Below are 15,254 nucleotides of genomic sequence, written 5' to 3'. Positions count from 1 at the left end.
CTCCGGGAGAGCGCACTCACTGACATATCCTGGCCAGTAATAGCAATGTGAGGCACTTAAAAATCTACTCTTATTTATTGACCTAAGCAGGAGCTGAGCTCTTCTGGCAATTTATCCCCCAGGGAGACTGAGCATCTGGGACATCTGACCTTGCACACCCTCCCTTGGTATCAGGGAGGTGCAGTGTTGCCTTTGAATCTTTATGTGCAAAAACAAGGGCAGTGCTGAAAACATTCAAGAGGGGCAGAGGTGGCCCCTAATTCAGTCACTGCCACTTTGAAAAAGGTTGGGGTTTTACATGAGTAATGTTGGTCTTATTTCTTCAGACAGTTATTTTTTTCTCAAAGTAAATTTGCTCTTTGCTGGGATGGAAATAAGGTATGGTCAACGGGGGCATGGGGAGGAAGGGAAGGGCAAGCAGAAGGAGGCACTAGTGTGGTGGTTGCTTGCAGGAGCTTTTACGCCTCAGAGTGTTTGAGGAAGTGGTACTAGCTACATATCTGCTGTCCTCCAACCATCTGCACCTGGAAAACTGCTCTCCTGGGGGAAGGGCTGAGCTAGGTGTTCAAACCAGCTCCCGCAGACCTCAAGGAGGGTCTCCTGGTGAGATAGCACCATCTCCCCTAGGTCATCCTTCATCGAGAGCTTAATCCAGCCCTGGGCAAAGCGGTGACACAGGATCATTGTTCCAACCTGCAAATGACAGATGGAGGCGATGCCGTCGGAGCGCACACGACCCTGTCTCTCTTCGACCAGCTCTCATTAGGAACCTTGTTTTTTTGCAGCAGTAGCAGAACAAATGCAATCAGGAAGGCCACGTAAAATCAATTTCTGTTTAATTATTCATTGCATATCTCTATGCTGTACTGAGGAAATAATTCCAAACCCTGTAGTACCCAGCTACTTTCAGCTGCCTTCCTGAAGGTGAGCATGTGACTCTGGTTTCGATTGCTACTGTAAATATACAATTATTTATAAACTACCTCACAGGGACCATATGGTCCCCTTTTGAATAAAAATGCACAGACGGAGCTGAAAAAAATCTGTGAAAGAGAGGCACAGTAAATTGATACGTAGCGTACCATCTGCTTCCATGTGCGAGTGATGTTATAACAAACTGCAGGAGGCACAGCTAAGACAACTGTAGAGAGCCAACTCCTTCATGGTGTTTGCAGATCTTCTGCTGGTCTTCTGCCTAGTATCAATTTTGTGTTGTCATTTGCTGCGGCAATATACCAGGAAAGCCATATTGGCTAACTTCTACATGCTTAGGACTAACAACCCTCTGTGGTTTCCCCTGCATACGACTATCCAGTGAGCACCCCTTAATTTGATTTCGATTGCTTTGAGTTTTGCTAGGTTTATGAAACACATTGAGTATCACCAATCGACTGGGCTAAAGTTAAAATGCTTCCGACAAGGTTTATTCTGTAAAACAGCAAGAAAACTGATGTAGAACTCGTTTATTGAAATATTTTCCATACAGGACTGAAACTTACTACAGATTTGCTTGGATGATGTTAGAATAATGTTTGTGTTAGTTCTCAGTTATTACAAAGGAGCCAGAAAGCTGCATAGGTCTGTTTTTTATTATTTTTATTGTAATATCAGGATGCCAAAAGCACAGGTGACAAGTGGAAGCATCGTTGATGCCACTCGGGTTACGGTGCAGCAGTGCGAACTCTTAAATGGGTCGCTGGCTCCGCAGGGAGAGGGTAGCTCAATACCAGCAAAAGGGCAGTGTAGGTCATTATGGATGTGAGTGTGTTGTCCCTGCCCTTTGCTCCGTTCAGCGGTACAGATGCCAGGCTGCTGGAGGTCCCTCAAAAGCACAAAGGCAATGACTGAAAAATTATGGGTTTATGGCAAGAAAAGAATGGGGTGGATGGCGGATGGGATGGCCAGTCCTAGCACCGACCCCGTGAGTTTGGGATCAGTTCAGCGAGCCTGTCTGGCACATGTGGTGAGACACTTCTGCTCTCATGCGGTTTGGGAACTCGGGTGGGGGCCAAGAAGCCGGCTCTGCCGTTCCTGCCTGGCCCCTAAGAGCAGACAGGCAGAGAGCGCGGGTCCCCGGGTCGCCCCGGTGCTTGGGGAAGGGGAGCCTCAGGTCTTGGCTGCCCTCTCGAAAATCCGGCTGCGGCTACACTGCCTGGGCAAGGGGGAGAGGGGAGGCATGTGAAAATGTCAGGATCTTTGTAAAAGCTCAAGAAAAAGATAATTTTCAATAAAAAGGCAGAGGGAATGCACATTTTAAGAATATAAGCAATGCACATTTTCTGAATTATTATAATTAACAATATTATGAATAATATTATATTATTAAAATGCATTCCGATTTCTCAGGTTTTGATGCTGAAATTCCAACCACAGGGCGGTGGCTGAATCAAACAGAAAAGGACAGAAGTGTTAAAAAGGGAGTAATAAATAAACTGAGCTGCCTTGCTCTCCTCTCCAGTCCTCCTCAAGGCCCTCAAATGCAGGACGGCAGGCGAAGGGCCCTTCTGGCCAACATCTCCTTGCCTGGCCAGCTCTGAGGAGGTGTTGGGTCTCTTGTGGGCACTTTCTTTCTTTGCAGCTTGTTTTGTGCCTCTCTGCAGAATACATTGAACAGGACTTCACCATCTTGACTGGCTGTGCACTGGGGGCAATTTGAGACTCTCTCCCGAGAAACAGCAGTATAAAAAGCTGAGGTGAGAGAGTAGCACATTACTAAAAATGAAAGCATGGCTCATCAAGGGACCTATATTTTCACACGAAGCTTTCTGACCCTCTGTTAGTCTTTCCTTATGTCAGACAATATTAAGGTTATGTGTGCAAGCTTTTCCTCTTACTCCCCTTCTAGGCTTCCAGGTGATGTGCAGCTCGCTGGAGCATCTCTTTGCAGGGTCTACCAAACTCCTTTGGTTTTAAAGCAGCTGAGATGGAAGACAGTCCTTCTAAAAGCACCATCTGCTGACTTGAAACAGAAAAAGCAAGAGGCACCCAGTGTCTTGCAGATGGGTTAAGGCCGTTACAAGAAATGTGAGCTGGGCTGCTAAATGACACACGCACATTAGTGTTGTGGTATGACTATTTTTTTCCAGATGTCGAAGCAAAACACGGGGTATCTGTCTTATCCCAGACCTAACCCTATGAAAAATGTGGTGAGTACCAGTGAGGCTTGTGGTTGCATCTCGTTTCCTTGCTGGGTGAGGTGGATTTGTTCCACAGGTCATCGGGAGCTTGTACGCTGGAGTAACACCTCAGTTTCTGCATGTTCAGATATAAAACAACAGTGCAGGAGGAAATACTTTTGGTGACCCAGTTTCACTGGAGTTGAGAGCAGATGTGTTTTCTATAGCATGCAGTACTGCTGCAAAGCCTATTGGTTTAGTGCTAAACTGCTGGTGTCCGTGCTGATTTACCTCTTGATCTTGGATACGAATATAAATTTGTGTCAGGGATTAGTCTGCATGTGTAGCCCACAAGGAGAAAATCATATAGCTGATGATATTTTTGCTCAACTGACTGTGGAGATGAGGAAAAAGAGCAGCAATAGCTAACGACACTTAGAAATACGAGTGCGTCTGCAAAGTAGTGTTGCCTCAAGAACAGAGAAGGCTCAGGTGCCCAGTTGTGCAGTTCTCAATAGCCATGACTAGCCATGTTGGCTACCTCATCACAGCTTGGGCCTCATGCATTAGGTGGGGTTTCACTGAGCTTTACAGCTGCACTTGCCTTTTTTTCTTTTCTTTCTTAGTTGAGATTTGCAATAATGTTGCCCTAAAAGACCTGGAGCCCTACAACTCCATTGCGGTAGTTTTCATTCCTTAAAATGCTTTCCTCAGCAGTGCAACACTGGCATCCTTTGCTACTTATTTTCCTGGGTTTTTGTCGATTCTCCACATATTTTACAGAGTTGGTTTAGATAATTTTTCATTTCTTACCAAGATTGGAAGCAATAAAATATAAATCCTATATCAGCAATAAAAGATACAAAGGCTTGAAGCCTACCTAGCATTTCCCTTGTCCCCTCCATGACCCCAAAGCAATTCATGTGTAACTTAGTATCTTAGTAGAGACCCATTAAGACAGTTCTTCAGATTATGAAAGTCAAAGACATTTTATCAAATTATATAAATCTAAGGCTAATTCCATTGACCACAGTGACCTCAACCATTTCACAGCAGGCTGTGAACCTTGGAAAGTCTGTGGAAGTGATGCCTGGGAATAGCTCTGTGTATCTAATAGTAAATTGGGCTAGTCCTTTTCAGTAGTGTTCCTACCACTTAGTGGTGGCTGCTAGTGACCTTTGTGAAATAAGCTCTGTATCAACCCAAGATTAGTGGTGGTTAAATTTCTTTGCCTGTAAAACTCAGCACTCTAAATGGCATCCTTGTTAGCAGTTAATTAGCTCTTAATTCTTCAAAAATGTACAGCATTTGTAGATGGGTTCTATATAGCTAATCTGGTCTATTGTAACTAGACTGTGGGTTTTCTGCCTTTGGCTCATCCAGATCTTCCTGGAAGGTCCCTGGGACCAAAAATTTGCTGGGCAGACCTGTGGCAAGGACACGTGAAATCTCTTTTGCAGCTTTGAGCCATAGGACATCCCAACGTTAGTACTTCCCCAGCAAGGTAGCAGAGGTGTTACCAGCTGTCTGCTGGTACAATACTGCCTTTGGTAGAGCACTTACGGAGGTCCACTGAGACAGCACCTATAAAGTAGTGGGGTTGGAAACACTGCATGTTCTTCTTGTGGGTAAATGTCCTCGTCATGTCCATCCCTTTGTGAAAAGTACACCTCTCAGAGCCGGCTTCGATGAATCCTGCTCTTTGTGGGTGTTGTTTTCATTGCTCAGCTGTGCTAACCACAGTGTTTTCTCAGAGGTAGGTGGGTAGGTAAAGAGTGTGTTGCAAGAGGTGTTTTCTAGCAATTAGTTTTGACCTATTTTGTTTACTGGCATCTGGACTGTTTGTAAATACCAAAATCAAGGAAATCTTTCCAATTTTAGACTACTGTCCTGAGCCCTCAGAGTGGCGTTCAGATGCCCTCAGAGGAAGTATGGGTTATTTCTGCAGTAAACAGGACTAATGGTCTCTTGTGCTTAATAGAGGGTTGTAATGTAAATATAGACATGTTCTTACTTGAATGAACTGATTTATAATCATCCTCTCTTTTAGGATAGCGAGATTGTCCCCAGAGAGGTCAAGGTGTTGGTGATGTGTTTGCCTGGCGTGTTGTAGTGCCACCACTCGCTCAGTGCCTTAGTTGCCTGCCTGGCGTTTGCAAACTGCATGGGGTGCATCTTCTGCTTGGTGGGCTCATGCTCTGGTCATGAGCATGAGCATGAGTCCCACCAAGAGCTGAGTTTGCTCCGGTGTAATCTGGAGCAGGTAAGGACACGCCGGAGCACTGGACGAAGGAGGATAATTAGGTGGCACGTGTGTGTCTGAGCACACTTCCTGCTCCCTAGAGAGTACTCTGCATCTTGGTGGGCACTGGCAGCCCCGTACGAAAGATTTCAGGCCATTCTTTATTCCTTGGCCCAGAGCAGAGGTGAGAATATCATCCCCTCTCTGGATTAGATTGGTCCTGAACAGTACAGTCTGTGATCACATCTTACACTGGGAAATCAGCATCCCATGTGAAGATGACACGTCTGCTTTTGTAGTGATACTGTGTGTTGAAGCTATCAGCACAGCTAGGACTCAGTTATTCAGGCTTTTTTGTCAGCCGAGTTTTATTGTTTTCACTGCCAGAACTCTTTAAGAAAACAAACAATTTCTGCATCTCTTAGTACCCGCATTCCTGGGTTTTCTTCCATTAACTGCGGGGACTGCGGATTCTAGTTAAAATAATCTGCCTCTGGAAAGCGGAGAAGTTGACCCTGTTTGTTCTGCCCGGAAAGATGCCAATTAGTGCTCCACTCGAGTCAAAATTTAACAAAGGTTTGAATGTTCCTGTGCCTGTTGCTCAGCAAGATTGTTTATCAATTTACAGGGAGGCCACGCTGCCTTTTCAAAGTGCTGCTGGAGGTCTGCCAGCAGTAGTAACAGAGACTGCGCTCATTGTTTAAATGCCACTGGATGCGAGAATGGCAGACTGATGCCTGTTTTCCTTTCATTTTATGATGATCTAATTGCAAGAGATATATAATTCCTCGTTATGTCAGGGAATTTGTTTCTCCAGCATCTGGTACTTCTCTGATTATCTACAAATGGTATCTGAAAATTAATAGGCGATCCAGCTTTCATGTAAGAAATACTAGTGGGAACCGTTGCCTGCACAAAACCCGAGGAGACTTCAGAGTCTGCAAGAATTGGCTTTGTCAGTGAACATATAATTTTCTTTTTTTTCTTTTTTTTTTAACGTCCTAGTAAATTACAGGCTTTGGTTATGGTTTGAAGAAATGTGTTCTACAAATGTTGTAGCATCTGTATGCTGCTGTTTTTACTGCAGCCGTTGTACAGGTCATTAATCTGATCTCACGTCGTAAAAATTTCTCCACCCTCTTCATGAGTTTCTTTGTTATCATAACACTTTCCAATACCTTGGCGCCTAACTCTGCTACGCTCCCTTATAATTACCCAGGGCAGAACAACTGCTTTTTTATCCTCGATGTGCTTGGCTCCTGCGGCGGTGTTGCCGAGCCCCGCGCTCGCCCCATCTCTGCGGCAGGCTGCACATCCAGGAACACGCAGGGAGCTCTGGAGGCCTGGTCCTGTCGGCTGGGGAGACATTTGGCCAACAAACCCTCTCCTCTCATCCTCATCGTCCGCTCACCAGCATGAGCTCATGGCACGAGCCCGGAGAGGGGAAGCGGCAGCCGCAGATGCTCCTGCATCTGATACTTTGTTTTCACGTCTCTAATCACTGTCAAACACCTCTAGAGGCACAAGGGTTGTTGCCATCCGGTGCTGTGGAAGGGGGATGGTTGAGCAAACCTCTCCGAAGTGAGGTGAGGGGAGCCGGCAGCTCTGCCTGGGCTGTGGGGCAGGTCTGTAACAGGCAGTAACGGGGATGGTCCAGCTGTTGCAAAGCTTACCTGAAGTGAGCACTGCTGGGAAAATGACAGTTTTTGGAAAGAGTCGGTTTTGGGAACTTACCTGAGCACAGGTCCCCAAAGGTGTCCGGGAAGGAAGAGCTCATGGGAGCATGTCATGGGCACGATCAGCACCTGGTACATTCAAAGGGTGTAGTCTGAAGTAATGATTGCCACCAAAAACTAGGCGAATTTCACCACCTTTTCATAACTGGCAAGAGGACAGTGCTTAAGGTTTGCTGACTACTGGGCAAACACTCTCCCAAGGGGACATAGCAGGCAGGAGGAGGAGGAGGACCTGGTTACCTCTGGGGAAAGGAGCTGAGGCTTGAAGCTGGATGGCATTTTCCAAGGAGGGGATGTGGTTCTCAGCTTCAAGGTACGTTCTGGCTCCTGTTGATAATATGCTTCCCTCTGTCTTTCCAGGGCAGCAGCCTCCATGGGCCCATACCGCAGGGATCTCAAAGAGGGCAGCAGTCGGCCAGGCACCACCATCAGCCTCACAAAGTGGCTTTGCTCTGCAGACTGGCTCTCAGACAGGGCTGGCCTGTGCCACCCCAGCCCGTCACAGTTTACTTTCCTAGTCCTATTGTCTAAGCCCTGGCCAAATGACACCTTTTTCCAAGAATCCAAATAACCTCATGTTTTTCAAGCAGTGAGCCACGGCAAGGCTGAGGCATACTAAGCCAGCAGCACCGTCCCTTGCCAGCACCATGGCATTTAGCAGTGTAACAGCAACAGCTTTAAAAGACTCCATTTTTCATAACTGTAAGTAGAAAGAGAAATGCATGGCACTTAATATTTGCAAAATACAGATGCTAGGCTGCCTGAAAACTTCTGTCTAGCCACACTGGGGTCTCTGTTAAGTCAGTATTTCAACTGGAGATTGCTAACACAACTGACTGCAAAGCAAATGGTGCTGCTGTCCTGCATGGGTCTGAGAAGAACAGGGTGTAAGAAGTGAAGCCCATGTTCAGTTTATCAGGGGACTGTGATTAGAAAGGCTTAGAAATGGACTTACCACTCATCCCTGCTCCTACCATTTCCGCTTTCTCCACACTTCTTAAAGTTGGCGTGAGTCCTTACTACCAGCCCTTGGCACAGTGGGGAATGAGACATCTTAACAGTGGCCTGAATTTGGGCTTCAGCCTGAAGACTAACTGCAATTTCACACAAACTTAAGTCAAACTAAGACCCCACTTGAACCAAACGGAGGGGGGTGTCTCTTCCCTCAGGCAGAGATTGCCCTAGGTAATTTTCCTTTTTTTTTCCACCCCCAAGTAGTGACTGGTCAGATCTGGCTAACCTTGGGGATACATGAAGACCAAGCCAAACCAAAGATAGAAGTTTGTGGCTGGAAAGGAGGTTGGTGTTTCTTTCTCTGGCTGTGGCTTAAGGTGAGTTTCAGGTGAAGCTGTCAGACTGCACTGCAGAAGGCAACAGATGTTTGTTGTTGTCTCTGCAAGCAAGGAAGAAAAGAAATATAGCTTCTCCTCTTTTTCCTCTGCTCCACAACCCATGTTCCTATGCTTTGAGGTATGGCTCTGAGATGATTATTCTTGGCTGGGTAGAGAAGTGGGTATGCCCAAACAGGAGAGGCTATTAGACCATGTCAGTGCAGAAGCTTGTACCTCTGTGCTCTCAGGATTATGGCTTCAAGACATTTCCCTGGGCTTGGGGACCGGGCAAAGGCTTGCCAAGGATCCTGATACATAAATCCTCCCATTGCTTCTCCTGCAGAGGGGCCTGGGGAACTGTGCCGCAGAGATGTTGGCTGTACTCATCCTGTTCAGTCAAGTAAGCTATTCAGTCGTATGGCTAGGGCTCTAGCCAAGAGGTCTTTTCGTAAGTGGTCACTATAACCTGAGCACTAGTAAAATTAGTGGTCAAAAGCAAAAAGTTAGCATTTTCCAGAACCTCTAAGACTTTGACAGAGGCACTTTGGCAGATCTAGCTGGGAATGCTCGTTGTTACTGTCCTCGGGTATCCTCCTCATCCATCTGCTAATGGCTTCTGCTTCCATAGCAGAGGTCTGGCAGGGGTTTAGCCACTCCAGGCACCAGTTTGGCATCTGAACTCAAACCCAACTCTAACAGCAGCCCTTAAAGCTAAACCGCCTGACTTGACTCTGAAACAGACTGGTGAGCACTTGGACAGTCTCCAGGGAACAGGCAGAAACAAGCACCGGGCTTGAGAAATGCTGTCATCTTCAGCAACGCCGGTCTGTGGTGACCATATGCCCTGGATTCAGGTCCCTCTAAAACTGTATCAGAAACTTTATGTTAATGCTCCACAGCCATGTATTGATGTTTTACTCTATATACTCCATGAAGTCTAATATAATTGGCTTTGCAAGAGCTGCATGCCCTGAGTTCAGTGAAAATACTTGCGTAAGAGTGGGGAGCACATGCTGTGTAAGGCATTACAATGATATATAGTCAGCCCTTTGAAAGAACGAGTATGGCCCCAACGTTAGTTTAGATCACAATTTTAATGTTTAAAAACTATAGAGGTAACAGAGAGATTATAGAACTTAATACATTTTTTTTATTTACACACAGAAACTGAAAAACTGCATCGTTTATTTGGATATGAGCAGCACAAAGTATGGTGATGTTAGCAGGAGCAAAATATTATCAGTGACTCACTTCAACAATCTATTAGAGACAAGCTCGTATCAAGCGTACATCATTCAAACAGTATTGTTTATACTGGATCTGGGTGAGCCTTAACATACCGTGGGACACTAAAAACAGGTTTCTATAAACAAGTTAAAGTTCAAGTCTTGTGGAAAAATACCTTTACAGTTTATATTTTGTTGGCCATAACACTGAAAAGAAAATGTACACTTATATTAATTTGAAAAGCTCTGTAGAAGTGACTGCATATAGGTTTTTCCCTCAAATTTGTGCTCATGGTGAAAGCAAACATTATTTCAAGTTTCATTTTCATCCAAGACCATACAGTAAACATGGGAAAAAAATACAATTATTTTCAGATGCATTTCTCAACCTCTGTTTTTCAGCAATCCTGAAGAAACACGTTTCCGTGCTTCACCAGTGAGAAAGTCTACACAAGGCTCTTGATGGAGGCACTCTCAGGACATACACAACCCTCCCCTCCCATCATCCTCACCCCTGGACACGCAGCTATCCCACGACCAAAATCCTGGCCTCCGCCAGCTCGTGGGGTGGGATGTGCAAGCAGTCCCTGGCTGGGGATGCTCTCGTCAGCCTCAGGTGCCAGTGTTTTGGTCGCATGATAGCAACGTGCCTGGGTCTGCGGCGGAGGAGCAGCCGCAGGACTTTGCAGGAAGGGAGCGGGCTGGGAACGGCACGAATTGTTCTGGTTGCTGCCCACCGCTGGCTTGTAGTACGTTTTTCCTGAACTATAGGCATTTCTGGTGGCTGAAAATGGAAATGCAGAAGTCCTGCCCCGACTTCTGTTTGTACTAGTTGGGTAAATACATGCCTGGATACAACATGGCATAATGCTGGGTCAAATTGCTGGCTGCAGTTTGCTCTGGTTTCTGCATAAAGCCTATTCAGCACTTTACTACCACCTGACCTCAGCTGAGGAGGTAAGAGGTACCTGGGTACCAAAGGGGCCCTTTACAAGGGAGATACTTTACCCAGCAGGAAGACTGCCTAACTTGCTGTTGAGAAAACAAGGAGTCATGTGCTGGAATTAATCCTAGCAATTTCATTGGTCTTTATTTCTCTTTTTCTTGTTACATTAGCGATGTAATTATAATTTCAAGTTTAGGATTTAACTTGTGAACTCTTGGGAGAAAGGAAAGGATATACATTTTTCTAAGTCAGAAGCTAAAGTATTTGTATTTCTATTAAAATTATTCTTAATATGCAGAGCCTATCTCAACACTTCTATATCATAGGGGATAAACAACTGCAAAAATATACAGCATCCTATTTATTTACAATATATATGTACATAAAAATGAAATTTCCTACAATACAACACAACTGCATAGATTTGTCTTCAGAAACATTGGCATGTGTACAATTTGTGAATTCTAGACCTTTCCAGTCCTGTACTTTTTATTAATTCATTATCTTTTTTTTTCACAGTTTGTTACAGAATTCCTTACATTAGATACAAATAAAACATTCTTTGTGTAAGTTATAGGAAATAAGGATTTTCCTGATGCCAAGGGCTCTGGGGAATTGTTTAAGAAAGCACCCTGGCGCCAGGCAATAAAGCCATCTCGTGGAGCTGCTGATGGAGCAGAGTACATTCTGCTGTGCCTTTCTCCTACAGGCACTGGGGTGGGACGGTAGGACTGGAGGTGGGACACCACCGCATGGCAAGAGTTTTGTTTTGACCAAGATGCTCTTTAGCCTTAATGTAAGGTTCAAGCAAAGAAATGTATTCATTTAAAGATAAGCTAGAGATACCATTAACTGTTACTGTTAATACTCAGTATCAGAGAGAGCTGTGGTGCTTACACGTTGTAAGGCAGATGTACAGACACAACCCATGTATCATCCAACCTGCATTTGCACGTGTGACCTATTGCAAGTGGAGCACAAGCTGCGGGTCAGTGTGTGGCTGAGGAAAGGAACCCTCGGGAGCGGACGGGCATCCCCATCCCTGACCTCGCAGGATGAGACCGGCCGTTCTGCCCTGGGCCTGCACACGGGCTGGGCACCACTCGGCCCGTGTCAGCCCTACAAAAGGTCTGTGCCGGTGCATGGATTTGTCATTGGCCCTCTGACCAGGAGCAAGCACCACACAGAGAGGTCACTGCTCCCGAGATACTGTTCCCAAATAACAATTTACTGTGTTTTACTTACTAGGCGTGTTTGCCATCGGACAGAGAAGGGCAGCTGTATTCTGCAACCATAAGGGTGCTTTAAGCTCATGACTATTTTCTTTGCAATGTGCTGTGGACTAGGAGAGGCAGCAAGGCCGCCTTTTAAGTATAGGATTAACTCCTACAATCTTATTAGGAGCCCCTGTTTCTAATTAGTCCTTCCTTGTCCCTCATCACTCAATTGTTGCTATTACGCAAACGAGAATTTTAAAGTCTTTTGTTGTAGTTATTAGGAGCAATTTTGCATCCAGTCTATGACATTTGCAGTGCTCACAATAGTGATAAACTCTCTATGAAAAGAAAGCATGCTACCACCTACTAAGTAGATACGGTACTCTGGACCCTATTAATTTAACAACAGAGAAACTCCTACAGCATTTCACTGTGCTCTTAAAATCCTAGCTAAAATGTGGGACTTGTACATCGTTGGCTACAAGTTCACTATTTCAAATGAACTGAATAACAGCAGTACATTTTACAGATAACCTCATACAAATATTGTCATCCATCACTGATGTTGACAGTTACAGCAGGGTCTATTGCATTCTGTTAAGAATGTATAAACCTGATGAGAAAACAAAAAGCACGTTATTTCACGTTCATTACCACAGACATCAATAAACACATGATTCCTTTCCATAAATATCTATAAATATGATGCCAGTAAATCAGTCTAAGCAAAATTCCCTCTTTTTTTTTTTTTCAGAGACCCAGAAACAAAGTCTGTTTAAAGACTCAATATTTTGGGTATCTATTTTTCAGTATCTAAGATATGCTTTGATGATCCAGTACCTCAGGTAATGTCACTCTATGCACACACCCAGCTCATTTTTCTCCCTATTTATCCAGTAAAACTCCAGTATACAAATAAACTGGGAAAAAGAAGAAGGCAGAACAGCAAAGAGGAGAGAGCAGAATAGTGATGGAGGAGATTTAGGAAGATGCAAGGAGCAATCAGTCACCCAACAGTCCTGCAAGTCGAAGGAAGCTGGGTGCCAAAACTCAGTGGTTGGTATTTTAAACACAAGACTACAGACTATTTGAGGGGGGTGGAGGGGAGATGTTGCAGTTGGTAGCCTGGGAGCCTGTGCAGCAGATCAGACCTCTAGATCCTACCTGGCTATTTGAAAGTCGCTCCCAGGATCTCCTCTTTCACAACCCCTCGATGCAAAAAGCTGCAGTGCTCATAGATCAGTAGTAGAAGGAGGATAAAGGGGGCAGAAAAGCAGGAGAGCCCTGGAGCATTTTGAGGATAACGCTGTACAGCATTCTCAGGTCTGAGTTAGGTTTTTTGGGATGAGATCCAGAGAGATTATAAGGCACCTCGAAACTTGAAATGTGACCCCAGCAAGCTGAGTCAGAAAATGGAGTGAGATGCCAGGCTCCTGCTGCAGCGACCAGGGAGAGTTGGGTGCCTGTGAAAGGGGAGCCACAAACTTACACCCCAAGGCTGGGAAGATGCCTAGAACGAGCTGCGAGGAGATAGGAACCAAGCATGGTTTCTCTCCAGAGCTTGACTAACACCTGGGCTCATAGGCTATGGTATGGACTTCTCTGTGAATCAGGGCAGGGATCCATCCCATAAAGAGACGTCGCAGAGAAAACTGATGACCTGCACCATCACAGGCAAGGGTTTGAGACCAGCCACAGGACAGCATGAGCTGCCTCAGCCCAGGGGTCCCAGGTAGCTCAGCGGTTCGTGTGTTAAATGCTGGGCTGGGGGGTGCTTGGGAGGAAGGACGCCGCACCGGAGACTTTGCTGGGAGCCCGTGCCGCAAGGAGTGAAAGTCCGAAGGGCCAGGAGGAGGACAGACTAAGGGAACCCTGCTCTGCAGTCTAGCAGGTCACTTCATCTGGAGGGAGGAGCCTTCCAGTTTTGTTCTTGCTGCTGGGCTACTCCGAGGACTCGGGCAGCCCACGGAGCCTACTCTGCCTTATTTCTGGATCACAGTGGAGTACTGGCAGAGCTGGGTACCTCACTGCCTAGGCTGAGGTACAGATCTAGAAGTCTGGGTTTAGTAGGTTTAGTTTCTGCAGCGTGAATGCTCTGCACCTCAATGCCCAATTTCCAAAGAAGGCCCCAAACTAACCTCTCTGGATGTTACCCTCAGAAACTAGCTTTCAAGGTCCTGAGAAGTGCTCTGTGGTCTCAACTCTCAGTGACTTCTAGCCTTGTAGGACAAGGCAATGGCAACTGAGGCAATTCAAATAGCTCACAGAAATCCCAAGATCCCGAATTCTCCATCCCTGACCTTAAAAAGAGCAAGCTGCAATGACAGGTTCCCCACAGCTGTTGATAGCCTCCTTCCACAGTTGCAACGGGAGTTGGCAATGAACCAGCTACTGGGAACACGAGGGTCACCGCATACTGACAGGTATGGCTCGAGCACACCGGGGGCATCACTCAGCCCTTGGGCGTGAAGCCGGGCTCCCTTTAGCCATCGGTTCTTTCAGTGGGAGCCGGGTTTATATTATGAGACACTTTTTAGCTCACATGGTGAATGACAGAAAGCGAACATGTTTATGCTGCTGGCAGTGCACTAATAGAAGATGTCTGCTGAGGATGGTTAACGATCACCTGCTTAGCGTTTGAGTCTCTACAAGTAGTTCTCTACACCAGCTATAAGGCATTAGGCAAATACTTATTTTGTGGACAACAGATGCAAGGTACAGCGTTTCGGCTAGTAGTAATTGAATGTCTTTTCTTTAATTGTTATGGAGAATTGATGAGAAATGTAAATGAAACATTCTAAATATAAAAGGTGTTTCTCTTTGTTTAAAGAAATGTTACAGATTTCAACTTCCTTTAGAAATCCAGTAGTTTGGCAGGGTGAGTCAAATCCTGCTCCTGCTGGTGTCAAAAACCCCGCTGACTTCAGTGGAAGGAGGGTAAGACACAAGACAGGAGCCAGTCTCTACAAGGTATGTACACATGAATCCCAGAATGGAAAAGGCATGAGGTATGAATAAATGCGTAGGTTTTGATAAAACTGGAGCTTGCCATTTTTTTTTCTGAGAGAAGTGGGGCATTAGTAAACGGTTTAATGCTGAAGAAAACACAGACTTGCTATGGAAATCTCTGAGTGTCTGCTTCTTTTCAGGCTCAAGTACTCATGGCTTGGGGTCAAGTCTAGTTCTGGTCAGGCTCCAGCTGAAGTGTGCCAGGGGAATGGTGGCTGCTGGTGGTGGCTGTCCTTCTCCTGCTCCCTGCACCCCGTCACAAAGACACACAGGTCTCTTCCCCAAAGCCACAAAACGGCCAAGCCCTGGGGCTGGCTCCCCCACCAGAACATCAGAGAGAAGCAACAGATTTAGGACCTACGCTTATACAACGCTCATTTACGCTCTCGTGGTGCCTTTCATGCCCGTATCCAGAATGCTATACTTAACCC

Source organism: Pygoscelis adeliae, unplaced genomic scaffold, assembly GCF_000699105.1.
Source record: "Pygoscelis adeliae isolate BGI_AS28 unplaced genomic scaffold, ASM69910v1 Scaffold113, whole genome shotgun sequence".
NCBI classification, from domain to species: Eukaryota; Metazoa; Chordata; class Aves; order Sphenisciformes; family Spheniscidae; genus Pygoscelis; species Pygoscelis adeliae.
The sequence above is the reverse complement of the archived record's forward strand: the minus strand, read 5'-3'. Positions refer to the sequence as shown.